Here is a 13,132-nt window from a genome sequence, read left to right as displayed (position 1 = left end):
TGATGAGCTCTACAAAGCCTTCTAGAGTAAAGAATAAAAATTTGCAAAAAAAGTTTAGTAAAAATAACACTTGTGGGAATTCCCTGGCAGTCCAGTGGTTGGGACTTTGCCTTCCAATGCAGGGGGTGCAGGTTCGATCCCTGGTAGGGGAGTTGGGATCCCACATGCCTAGCTGCCAAAAACCCAAAACACAAAACAGAAGCAATACTGTAACAAATTCAATAAAGACTTTAAAAATGGTCCATGTCAAAAAAAATCTCAAAAAAACCCCCAAAAATAACATTTGCGGTCGGTATCTGATAAACTAGTCCTATTTTATTTGTGGCTCAACTTTGTTTTTTTTGTTCATATTATTAAATACTAACTCTTGATAAGGGTGCATGGATTTGAATCAAGTAGGCCTTTGGACAGTCGTATTTTTGACTTTTTTTTCCCTTGAGCCACTAAAGTTATAATAATAGAAAAATACAGATTAGCATTTTTACACTCCATTTTCTTTTTCTATACAATTACTACAAGCTACCAATAAATGAAGCTAATAAGAGCAAAAAGAAGGGAAATGCTTCCGAAGAATGGCTTAAAAGAAAAAAAAAGAGCACACAAGTAATGCTGCCGGTGCTGAGCAGGGGCTGCATGTGCACCCACTCACTCACTCAATTCCCTGGAGCCGTGGGTCTGCTGAACGCTGACCACCTGTGTTTTGTCCTCAGAGGAGCAACTAGCCTGGAACTGCAACACCTCCTCGCAAGTGCCCTCACCATTTCCGACTTTGCTTTGCACATCATCTACAATCAACAAACGAGGTATGTGCATACACAGAATTATCCGCTGAAATGATTTCCAAAAGTTACAATTACTTAGATAAGACAGTCAAGTAAAAAAGAAAGAAAGAAAAGGAAAGGAAAGGAAGCAGAGTGTCTCTAACCTCGGAGAGAGCACCACCTTTCTCAAGCGTGCAGCGGGCACCCCCCACACGCGTGCAAGTGTCCGCTCACTGTTTCTCTCAGCACGAGCGGCACTTAGTTAACTCAAATTCTCGACTTAATACATGGACCAAAAAAAAGCAGTTTGGGATTTGCTGAGAGAGGGCTTGAAGCAACTGATGCCCGAACTCCTCCAACCCTGGATAGACAGGCCACAGAATGATGACCAAGAAAAATGACAAGGTAATCAAATCATAAGGACCATAAGAATTTATCTTTCTTTTAATTTCACTCCTCAGATGGGTCACAACAAAAGAGGTTTAATGAAAATCCTATCGAAAGTGTTTTCACTGTTCATTTTCTAGCTGGGTTGATTCCTGGGTACAAACTGCATGGCTGCAAGGTGACAAGTGAGTGTCATCTGAGGATTCAAGACCATGAAGAAACACTGAGGAAAATTCTTTGCAGGTGCTAAAACAAATGCTGTCATTTCCTTCCTCTGACCCTTACCCCTGTATGCCCCAACAACTTGAGGCCATTTTTCCAGTTTTAACGTTAGCCTTTACAACATGCATCAAATAGCTGGGCAAGCCACCTGACTCCATGACTCCATCTGAGGACACCACTATGTAAGGAGAGCCACTCAAAGGTTGGCAACATGCCCACCACAGCAAAGAACTCAGCAACAACCCAATGCTCCATGGTCGGGGACTACTACAGTCACTACCGTAAGCTATATGATGGAAGGCTTCCTAACAATTCTGGCAGAGATTTTAAATATTTGTTATAATTACACATTACTTCCATTTTGTCTGCTTATAATTTCAAAATTTTTAACAATGAGCATGAAAAACAATGACTTTTTTTGAAAGGTCCCTTTATGTTTCCAAGAATGCAGGCACACTGAGCCATCAGTCTGGCCTTATAAGCTGCTTTCCAAAACTAAGAGTACTCTGAAGCAGGTGGTGCTCCTTCCTCTCCCCGTGCTGCCAATCCCATCTCCCCGGGTATTTCAGACCCCGCTCTGCTCCTGTCCTGCTGGGTGATGTCTCAGTCTCCCAATGGGTCTCCTTGCAGAACTGTTCTTTCCTCAATTCTGCATAGTAGCAAAACCAGTCTTCTTAAGAATATGAGTGGTAGAACCCACATGATTCTCTCTTCCCAAATACTCTTAAAAGAGAATAAAGAATGCAAAAGGAATAAACCCGTAAGGACCAAGAGAATGGGGGAGGAGACACAGACACAGTAGAGAAGAGATGTCCCAAAATTCTAAGAAAATGGAGAGTGAAGGAAGATGAAACCCAACAGACTGCTCTGAAGAGTAAGCCAATTTATTTAATCCTGAGAACCCTGAGGAAAGATACCAGTGTTGCAAGGCGGGTGGAGGCTGGGGCTGAACACAGAGAGATTGGAGGAACTGGAAATATGGAGCAGTGAGAGCCCCACAGTTCCTCCCCACATACCACCATGGTGGGTGGTGGGGAGAGAAGGAGGGTGGTGGGAGATGCCCAGCAACTTCAAAAACACGCTCCCAGTTATTCCGGCATTTAGATGATGGGTCTGTTGCCAGAATTCACGTAGGGTTGCCTATCAATTGTTGCAACTAAACTAGGACTGGTGAGTAGTAAATATTGGCGGTTTCTTGACACATTCATCTTTTTTAAAAAAATAATTAATTAATATGGGGCTGTGTTGAGTCTTCACTGCTGCGTGCGGGCCCTCTCTAGCTGCAGCGAGTGTGGGCCGCTCCTTGCTGCAGTGCACGGGCTTCCCATTGCGGTGGCTTCTCCTGTTGCAAAGCACGGGCTCTAGGCGCGCGGGCTTCAGCAGTTGCAGCACGCAGGCTCAGTAGTTGTGGCTCACAGGCTCCAGAGCGCAGGCTCAGTAGTTGTGGCATGCGGGCTCACTTGCTCTGCGGCACGTGGGATCTTCCCGGACTAGGGCTCGAACCCGTGTCCCCTGCCTTGGCAGGCAGATTCTTAACCACTGTGCCACCAGGGAAGCCCCAACACATTCATCATTTACAGTAGTTATTCCTGAATGTCACTGTCTATAGGTTATTTTCCCTTACTCCTCTGGGTTTACTTCATTGATAAGCACATAAGCCTGAAGTTCAATCTGTCCGCAAATGAAATCTGAACACCTAGAGAGGGATGCGTTCAAGGCTGACAGTAGAGGGGAAATGAAAGTCTAAACAGTAGGACTCCCCCCCAGTCCTCTTCTCCCAAATGGCTCTCAGAACACTGGTCCCCCACTTCTCATTCCAAGTAGGAGGCTGGAAGCATCTTTTCTGTATCAACTAAATAGCCCCATAGGTATCTACAGTCCTCCAACAAAAAACATCACCCAAAAGTTGATCACTACAGCAAGGATACTAGTTTAAAAAAATCTTGCCTATAGAGCTTCCAGTTAGTTTTTCAATGCTTCAGGCTTAAATGACAATTGACAGCCAAGGATCATCAGGCAGTTGAACGAGGGTTCCAATGGGAAAGATGGAGACAAAACAAAGAAACAAAAAGCTTGGTGGAAATAGAAACAATGCAGTGACTAGAAGAAAAACTCAACAACAAAAAAAACAAAAATTATAAGGTATTCAAAGAGAAGCTACTGTATCTGTGCAACAAAAATGGAATACTATAAAAAAGATAATCAGAAAACAAAAAAAGCTCTTGAAATTAAACATAAAATAGCAAAACAAAAAGAGTAGAGATCGAAGATAAAGTTGAAGAATATTCCAGAAAATAGAAAAACAACAAAAATACACAACAGGAGAGAAGAGTATTCATTCCAGAAAGAGAAAGCACATGGGGAAGAAAATACAAAAAATGGGTCCAAAATTACTCAGGTGCCTGGATTGAACCCTAAGTGCCCAGAATAAAGAGTACAAATTGGGAACACTACAGATAAAACTATTAAAAACTTGCATAGAGGAGAAAAAAGGCCATATACAAATAATTCAGAAATTGCAGTGGCACTAAACACAGACAAAACTATAGAACAATACATTCAAAAGTGGGAGGAGTGAAAATTATTCTCCACATAGAATTCTCTTCCCAACCAAACTATCCATCAAGTAAAAGGGGAGAACAAACAGCTTCAGATATTCAAGGACTCAAATTTTACCTTGCATTCATTCTTTCCCAGGAAGCTATTAGAGGATGTGCCCATCTAGAATGAGGGGTTAAATCTGGAAAGATGACATAGGATCCCAGAAACAAGGGGTACAACACAGAAGGAAGAAAAGAGAGCCCCAGAATGACAGTGCAAGGAAATCCTACAAAAACAGTACTATGGACTGCGTATTTGTGTCTCCCCAGATTCGTGTGTTGAAAAACTCTAATCCCCAATGTGGCAGTATTAGGAGGTGGGGCCTTTGGGAGGTGACTGAGTTTAGATGAGGCCACGAGTGTGGGGCCCCCATGATGAGATCGGGGCCCTTATAAGGGGATGAAGCACCAGAGTGCTGTCTCCCCACCATGAGAGGACACAGCAGGAAAGCAACCATCTGTAAACCAGGCAGAGAGTCCTACCTGAACCCTACCATGCTGACACTTTGATCTTGGACTTCCAGCCTCCTGAGTGTTTAAGCCACTCAGTCTACAGTATTTTTGTTCTAGCAGCTGGAACAGACTACGACAAAGAGCTTTGCAGCAGGGAACCAGTGCACACGGTAAAAGGCACAGATGTTCACTGCTTGCATCTCCAGAATCCAGATCAGTGCCTGACACAATGCAAGATACTCAACAAAGAGCTGATGAATTAATGATTAACAGCAGTCTTAATGCATACTAAGTATCAAGAAACTGGAAGATCTCAGTGCAGAACACGGCTGATGTGGATAGACACAATACAATATACTTGTGTTCCTGTGACCAGGATACATGTTAAAATGTAAAAATCAGCAGCACATTTTGAAAAAGAATACACACCCTTCCACCAAAGGATATAGCTGTCATTTGTTTTTTACTCCCCAGAACACCAGTATATAAGTGTACATTTTATTCTTAGCTATCAAAACCCTGCACGAGGGGAGCGAGGTCCATCGGGAGTCCTCTATGAAAGCAGGTCTTCCGTGCATGACTGATTATTTCTTACAGACTCGATAGGACAACATGCCCCCAAACATTTTCAGGAATACATTTCTCAAAACATTTTAGAAGCTGCCTGTGGTCATTAGTTTCATAGTGACTGAAGTCTAGGTAAGCTTTATCTGAAACACAGAGTGTGTGTGCTAAAGGCATAAATACAGAGAAGAGAAAAATATTGACTGGCAGGCTTCTGAAAGGCTTAAAATCCCCTGGAACCACTGTAGACTGAGAATTTTAAGCTACAGTAAAGTTGTTGTAGGCACCTTCTGGCTAAAGTCTGGCTGAAAGGAATGTTGTGTGACATTCTTTTTCTCTTTTTAGAAAGAAGAAATCTGTTGCAAGACAAAAGTGTGTGTGCATGTGTGTGTGTTTGGGGGAGGCAGCACTTATTTTATTAAAAATAAGGCCAACTTGGGGCTTCCCTGGTGGCGCAGTGGTTGAGAGTCTGCCTGCCAATGCAGGGAACATGGGTTCGAGCCCTGGTCTGGGAGGATCCCACATGCCGCGGAGCGGCTGGGCCCGTGAGCCACAGTTACTGAGCCTGCGCGTCTGGAGCCTGTGCTCCGCAACAAGAGAGGCCGCGATAATGAGAGGCCCAGCGCACCGCGATGAAGAGTGGCCCTCACTTGCCGCAACTGGAGAAAGCCCTCACACAGAAACGAAGACCCCACACAGCCATAAATAAATAAATAAAATAAATAAAATAGTGTTTAAAAAAAAAAAAATAAGGCCAACTCTATGTCCAGATTAGCTGGTGCCCCCTCATGTCACCCCAAAAGATTTAGTCTACTAATATTGCTACAAAATAAATGTTTTAGACAAAGAAGCCACTCACTTGGCAGACTAGATGGAGTACATACCTGCAATGATCTTTAGAAAAATCTAAATAAATGCCAGTGAAATAGTTCCCCTTCTAAAAGGGCAAATGAGGGTATAAGTACTTCACAGATGATTAGATAGAATGTAACAGGTGAGGACATGCACTTCCACATAAGGATATTAATGGTAATACTCAGACCCTGCCCAAATCGGCTTCCAGTGGCACCTTTTGGTCCTTTAGCACATTTAGCAATCTCCCTCAACTTCTATACAAAGTCTTATTATAAATGACTTTGGTGTAGAGGTAAGGAACCATTTTCTTTTCACCCTCAATGTGTTGCAATAGGAGAGGAAGAGGGAAAATTCAGATTTCAGGGAAACTTTTTCGGAGAAGAGAAATACATGTTACAAATCAACTTCAAAATTAAGAACAGGAATATAAAGTATAATTCAAAGTAAAAATTTCAATGAGATATTAAGGCCAGGTTAGGGAAGAACGATCCAGAAATCATCTGTAATCCTGAAAAGGAGCCGGGCGGCTGGAGGGAAGTACTGGAGAAGCAACCCAGTGCTTAGGCTCTGCCCTCTCCCAACCCCACCTGCCCAGACCTCCAGGGCCAGCCCCCGGCTGAGTGCACAGCGCCCCACCCACTGTCATCTACCAGCTTTGCACTTTAATCCCAGGTCACACTGTCCACTGTTCACATGAAGCCATCTTAGTACTCTCGGGTCTCATTTTTGCCTTTGTAGTATTTCTGGCATTTGCATTTGATTTTGGAATCCCTGGCAAAGTTCTCAAGTTATCTTTGTTTTCACCTTGACTAGTTTCTCTGCTGTTATTTGGGTTTTTCCTACCTTTTGTTTTTCTTTGAAGGTGCCTGGTTGCATTTAAGAAGGCATGCCGTGGGTGGGATGAAATTGAACCATTTTGCTCTTAGGCACTTGAATGAGAAATAGTTGGATCGTTCAGCTGAACATCTATATCTTCTATCCATTGTCCCTCTTTCCCTCATGTTATAGCTAATTCCGCTGCTTACTACAATGTTCCCCATTAAGCAGTGTCTAAGAGGAATAATCATATGACTAAGGGAAGTGTTTAGCAATTTTCTAGTAACAGAAATGAAACTATTATTTATCTGGAAGAAAGTTTAGAATATAACAATTTAAAGAACAAAGGTTAAGATATAAGGCTGCATAGAGACATTTACTGCTTTTATGCTACCAATAAGTTATAAGACTTGGACAAGTCATTTGAATTTGTTGGGTCTCAAGTTTTCTCATTTATAAAATGACGGTATAGAGGTTCCTTCTAGGTGAAGAATTCTAAGATCTTATGTGCTAATTTTAGAAGCAGTCTCATATAATTCTAAAGTCATGCCCTGATGTTCTTCAACCCATCCATCCTGATATGGTTTAAGGTGTAACATCAGAATGTTACAGGATTCTACCTTCACCGAATCAAACTGTATTAAAGGGTAACAACACATCCCAATGAACTGTTTCCATCCCATAAAAACAAACCTCCAATTCTGCTACAAATGAAAATAGTTAAGAATATGAGATTCTTAACAGTTCATTTTAGTAACTCTAGGGGTAACAAATATGTAACTTTTTGGTAATAAAGAATATGTATTTTGAATAGTACCAAATTTAGAACAAGGACTTTGTTACTAAAAAGTATTTCAATAATCTATTACTTGGCACAGTCTTTGGAAGAATATTATAAAATGGAAAGTTAAAAAGTACTGCAGAAGAAAACACAAATCAATGCACATAGGTTATTTAATAATCACAAGGAATACCTTGTTTCAAACACACTAAAGAAGCCTTTTTAAGATGCATGGAATACCACTGATGGTTTAATTTCCAGTGTCCATAAAACAGCCCTTAATCTTTGTTCTAAAAAGTACCCCCATAATCTTGGGTTCCAGCAAACCCATCTCCCTTACTGTGAGGTGTTTCAGGACTCTGAGCCAGTCTACAGTAAATCTGAAAGGGGCTAATAAATATCAAGGTCACGCAATTCCCAGGAACTTCTAGCCAGCTGGGAATAACCATTAACTACCCATGCCTAATCTTCAGTTAACAAATACCTCTAGGGTCTTCATTAGCAAATGTCCTTCTTCTCCTCTGCAATGAAGGCCAACATTCTCATTAAGTTAAGGCTCTTCCCATTAACTGTTTACATTAATGTCACCATAAAGTACATATTTCAGCCATATCAACAGACTGTCACTGTTCCAGATGGATAGCTATTTCTAATTCTGATTTATACAGTGTTTTAATTCACTGCAGAGAATTTGTTTTCTTACCCTTTTGTTCTGAGAATTGATTCAAAGAAAATATGGGTTGTCTAAATGTCAGGAGACCATAACTGGTGGTAGTTTCAAAATAACCATATTCACAATTTTTAAATATTTAAATTAACAATGTCATATACCTGCAGGTTTCCAGATAATTTATTGTCTGAAGCAGGATCTTCGGAGATGAAAGAGGAAATCTGTTAATAATTAGGCCAAGATCACTGGTATAAACTGGGCCTGTCCCCAGCTCTCAAGACATATGGTTACCCTACATGTCCCTATTAGGTCTCCTCTAATTAGTTGTGTGTAGGCTTTGCCAATTTTCATCCAATTAAGTTCAAGTATTAGGTGCTTAGTATTTTAAAGACTCTATTCAAGAAAGTAAGTTTTTCATGGGAATTAAGCTGGGTCTCTAATGGTAAAAAACGAGAACTATGTGTGTGTGTGTGTGTGTGTGTCTTGAATGGTTACTGTCAAATTCTGAAATCTAAATAGCTTTTAAAGAAGCCTGACACATTTCAAAATAGTTGAGAATTAAGCTTGGCAAAGTAAACAAAAACTGTTGGTAGTAATTTAAGACTTCTACTGATACATAAAACAATATAAGTGATCAAGAGCTGAAATCAATAGAGTTTGCAAGTGAACATTCCATGGTCTGAATAGTCAGCACGGACAGTGGACAGGGGAGAGAGCCCTTATCTGCAGTCAGAACACTGTATCTAAACTTACAGCTCAGGTCTTTACTCATGTCTGACCTTGTGGGAGTCACTTAAAGCTTTTCAAGCATCACCTTTTTTTTTCCATAAAGCAGCAAACTTGGCAGGATTATGCAGAATGAATGTATGCAGAACTACCTTTAAATGACCAAAGTCTTATGCAAATGCAGAACCAAATACTTAACTAAACATTCACATTAAAGGCATTGTACCAGGCAAGGAAATCGTCACAAGGCCACATACAAAGAAAGGATAAGTGTGTGCGTACACACACACATACACACACGTGTGCGCACACGTATGCGAGACAGAGCACGGCACTGGGCAGACTGACACGGGACATCAACGAAGGGCTCGCTCTAAAACTCAACTCACAGCTGGTACTTGGGTCCAGTCTCGACTGGCCTCTGCTGACACATCACTCACAAGGCTGTTCACTAACTCCAGTCAACATGTGACACACCAGCTCTCACACTTGACCAAAAGTCTGTATGATAAACTGAGTTAACTAAGCTGTGGTCTAGGGGATCACCAAAAAACAAACCAAAACAAAAATAAAACTAAAGACACACAGGGGCAACGTGAGAGAAGTGCACCAGGCTGGGGAGTCAGGAGAGCAGGACATACAGGAATACAGCGCAGTGAGGTCCAATTTTTAAAGAGAAGTTAGAAATCTGGCTATTTTGTGTAGAGTCTCCTAACTTTTAAAAGTCAGCAACCAGAGCTCTACCCACCACCAGTCCTTCCCATCAAGCCTCTTAGATAGCCTCATCCACCAGAGGGCAGACAGCAGAAGCAAGAAGAACTACAATCCTGCAGCCTGTGGAACAAAAACCACATTCACAGAAAGATAGACAAGATGAAAAGGCAGAGGGCTACATACCAGATGAAGGAACAAGATAAAACCCCAGAAAAACAACTAAATGAAGTAGAGATAGGCAACCTGCCAGAAAAAGAATTCAGAATAATGATAGTGAAGATGATCCAGGACCTCGGAAAAAGAATGGAGGCAAAGATCAAGAAGATGCAAGAAATGTTTAACAAAGACCTAGAAGAATGAAAGAACAACAAACAGAGAGGAACAATACAATAACTGAAATGAAAACTACACCAGAAGGAATCAATAGCAGAATAACTGAGGCAGAAGAACGGATAAGTGACCTGGAAGACAGAATGGTGGAATTCACTGCTGCGGAACAGACTAAAGAAAAAAGAATGAAAAGAAATGAAGACAGCCTAAGAGACCTCTGGGACAGCATTAAATGCAACAACATTCGCATTATAGGGGTTCCAGAAGGAGAAGAGAGAGAGAAAGGACCAGAGAAAATATTTGAAGAGATTATAGTCAAAAATTTCCCTAACATGGGAAAGGAAATAGCCACCTAAGTCCAGGAAGCGCAGCGAGTCCCATACAGGATAAACCTGAGGAGAAACACGCCAAGACATACAGCAATCAAATTGGCAAAAATTAAAGACAAAGAAAAATTATTGAAAGCAGTGAGGGAAAAATGACAAATAACATACAAGGGAACTCCCATAAGGTTAACAGCTGATTTCTCAGCAGAAACTCTACAAGCCAGAAGGGAGTGGCATGATATACTTAAAGTGATGAAACGGAAGAACCTACAAACAAGATTACTCTACCAGGTAAGGATCTCATTCAGATTTGGTGGAGAAATCAAAAGCTTTACAGACAAGCAAAAGCTAAGAGAATTCAGCACCGCCAAACCAGCTCTACAACAAATGCTAAAGGAACTTTTCTAAGTGGGAAACACAAAAGACCTACAAAAACAAACCCAAAACAATTCAGAAAATGGTCATAGGAACATACATATCGATAATTACCTTAAACGTGAATGGATTAAATACTCCAACCAAAAGACACAGGCTTGCTGAATGGATACAAAAACAAGACCCATATATATGCTGTCTACAAGAGACCCACTTCAGACCTAGGGACACATACAGACTGAAAGTGAGGGGATGGAAAAAGATATTCCATGCAAATGGTAATCAAAAGAAAGCTGGAGTAGCTATACTCATATCAGATAAAATAGACTTTAAAATAAAGAATGTTACAAGAGACAAGGAAGGACACTACATAATGATCAAGGGATCAATCCAAGAAGAAGATATAACCATTATAAATATATATGCACCCAACACAGGAGCACCTCAATACATAAGGCAACTGCTAACAGCTATAAAAGAGGAAATCGACAGTAACACAATAATAGTGGAGGGGGCTTCCCTGGTGGTGCAGCGGTTGAGAATCTGCCTGCTAATGCAGGGAACACGGTTTCGAGCCCTGGTCTGGGAAGATCCCACATGTTGCAGAGCGACTAGGCCCGTGAGCCGCAACTACTGAGCCTGCGCGTCAGGAGCCTGTGCTCCCAACAAGAGAGGCCGCGACAGTGAGAGGCCCACGCACTGCGATGAAGAGTGGCCGCTCACCGCAACTAGAGAAAGCCCACGCATAGAAACGAAGACCCAACACAGCCAAAAATTTAAAAAAAAGATGGGAAAATTAATAATAATAATAATAATAATAATAGTGGGGGACTTTAACACCTCACTTACACCAATGGACAGATCATCCAAAATGAAAATAAATAAGGAAACAGAAGTTTTAAATGACACAATAGACCAGATAGATTTAATTGATATATATAGGACATTCCATCCAAAAACAGCAGATTACAGTTTCTTCTCAAGTGCGCACGGAACATTCTCCAGGATAGATCACATCTTGGGTCACAAATCAAGCCTCAGTAAACTTAAGAAAATTGAAATCATATCAAGCATCTTTTCTGACCACAACGCTATGAGATTAGAAATGAATTACAGGGAAAAAACCGTAAAAAACACAAACACATGGAGGCTAAACAATATGTCACTAAATAACCAAGAGATCACTGAAGAAATCAAAGAGGAAATCAAAAAATACCTAGAGACAAATGACAATGAAAACACGACGATCCAAAACCTATGGGATGCAGCAAAAGCAGTTCTAAGAGGGAAGTTTATAGCTATACACGCCTACCTCAAGAAACAAGAAAAATCTCAAGTAAACAATCTAACCTTACACCTAAAGGAACTAGAGAAAGAAGAACAAACGAAACCCAAAGTTAGCAGAAGGAAAGAAATCATAAAGATCAGAGCAGACATAAATGAAATAGAAACAAAACAATAACAAAGATCAATAAAACTAAAAGCTGGTTCTTTGAGAAGATAAACAAGATTGATAAACCATTAGCTAGACTCATCAAGAAAAAGAAGGAGAGGACTCAAATCAATAAAATTAGAAATGAAAAAGGAGAAGTTACAACAGACACCACAGAAATACAAAGCATCCTAAGAGACTACTACAAGCAAGTCTATGCCAATAAAATGGACAACCTGGAAGAAATGGACAAATTCTTAGAAAGGTATAGCCTTCCAAGACTGAACCAGGAAGAAACAGAAAATATGAACAGACCAATCACAAGTAATGAAATTGAAACTGTGATTAAAAATCTTCCAACAAACAAAGTCCAGGACCAGATGGCTTCACAGGTGAATTGTATCAAACATTTAGAGAAGAGCTAACACCCATCCTTCTCAAACTCTTCCAAAAAATTGCAGAGGAAGGAACACTCCCAAACTCATTCTATGAGGCCACCACCACCCTGATACCAAAACCAACAAAGATACTACAAAAATAGAAAATTACAGACCAATATCACTGATGAATATAGATGCAAAAATCCTCAACAAAATACTAGCAAACAGAATCCAACAACACATTAAAAGGATCATACACCACGATCAAGTGGGATTTATCCCAGGGATGCAAGGATTCTTCAATATACGCAAATCAATCAATGTGATACACCATATTAACAAATTGAAGAAGAAAAACCATATGATCATCTCAATAGATGCAGAAAAAGCTTTTGACAAAATTCAACACCCATTTATGATAAAAACTCTCCAGAAAGTGGGCATAGAGGGAACCTACCTCAACATAATAAAGGCCATATATGACAAACCCATAGCAAACATCATTCTCAATGGTGAGAAACTGAAAGCATTTCCTCTAAGATCAGGAACGAGACAAGGATGTCCACTCTCACCACTATTATTCAACATAGCTTTGGAAGTCCTAGCCATGGCATTCAGAGAAGAAAAAGAAATAAAAGGAATACAAACTGGAAAAGAAGAAGTAAAATTGTCACTGTTTGCAGATGACATGATACTATACATAGAGAATCCTAAAACTGCCACCAGAAAACTAGGAGAGC

At 40.6% G+C, this 13,132-nt stretch overlaps 1 protein-coding gene across 1 annotated transcript in view; it reads right to left on the bottom strand.

The window, feature by feature from the left end:
- CHSY1 (chondroitin sulfate synthase 1) overlaps positions 1–13,132 on the bottom strand; it is a 79,803-nt gene that overhangs the window by 3,936 nt on the left and 62,735 nt on the right. The gene's annotated exons all lie outside the window — the stretch shown is intronic.

The sequence above is a fragment of the Balaenoptera borealis genome (assembly GCF_965194805.1).
Source record: "Balaenoptera borealis genome assembly, chromosome: 3".
NCBI classification, from domain to species: domain Eukaryota; kingdom Metazoa; phylum Chordata; class Mammalia; order Artiodactyla; family Balaenopteridae; genus Balaenoptera; species Balaenoptera borealis.
The sequence above is the reverse complement of the archived record's forward strand: the minus strand, read 5'-3'. Positions and strand labels throughout refer to the sequence as shown.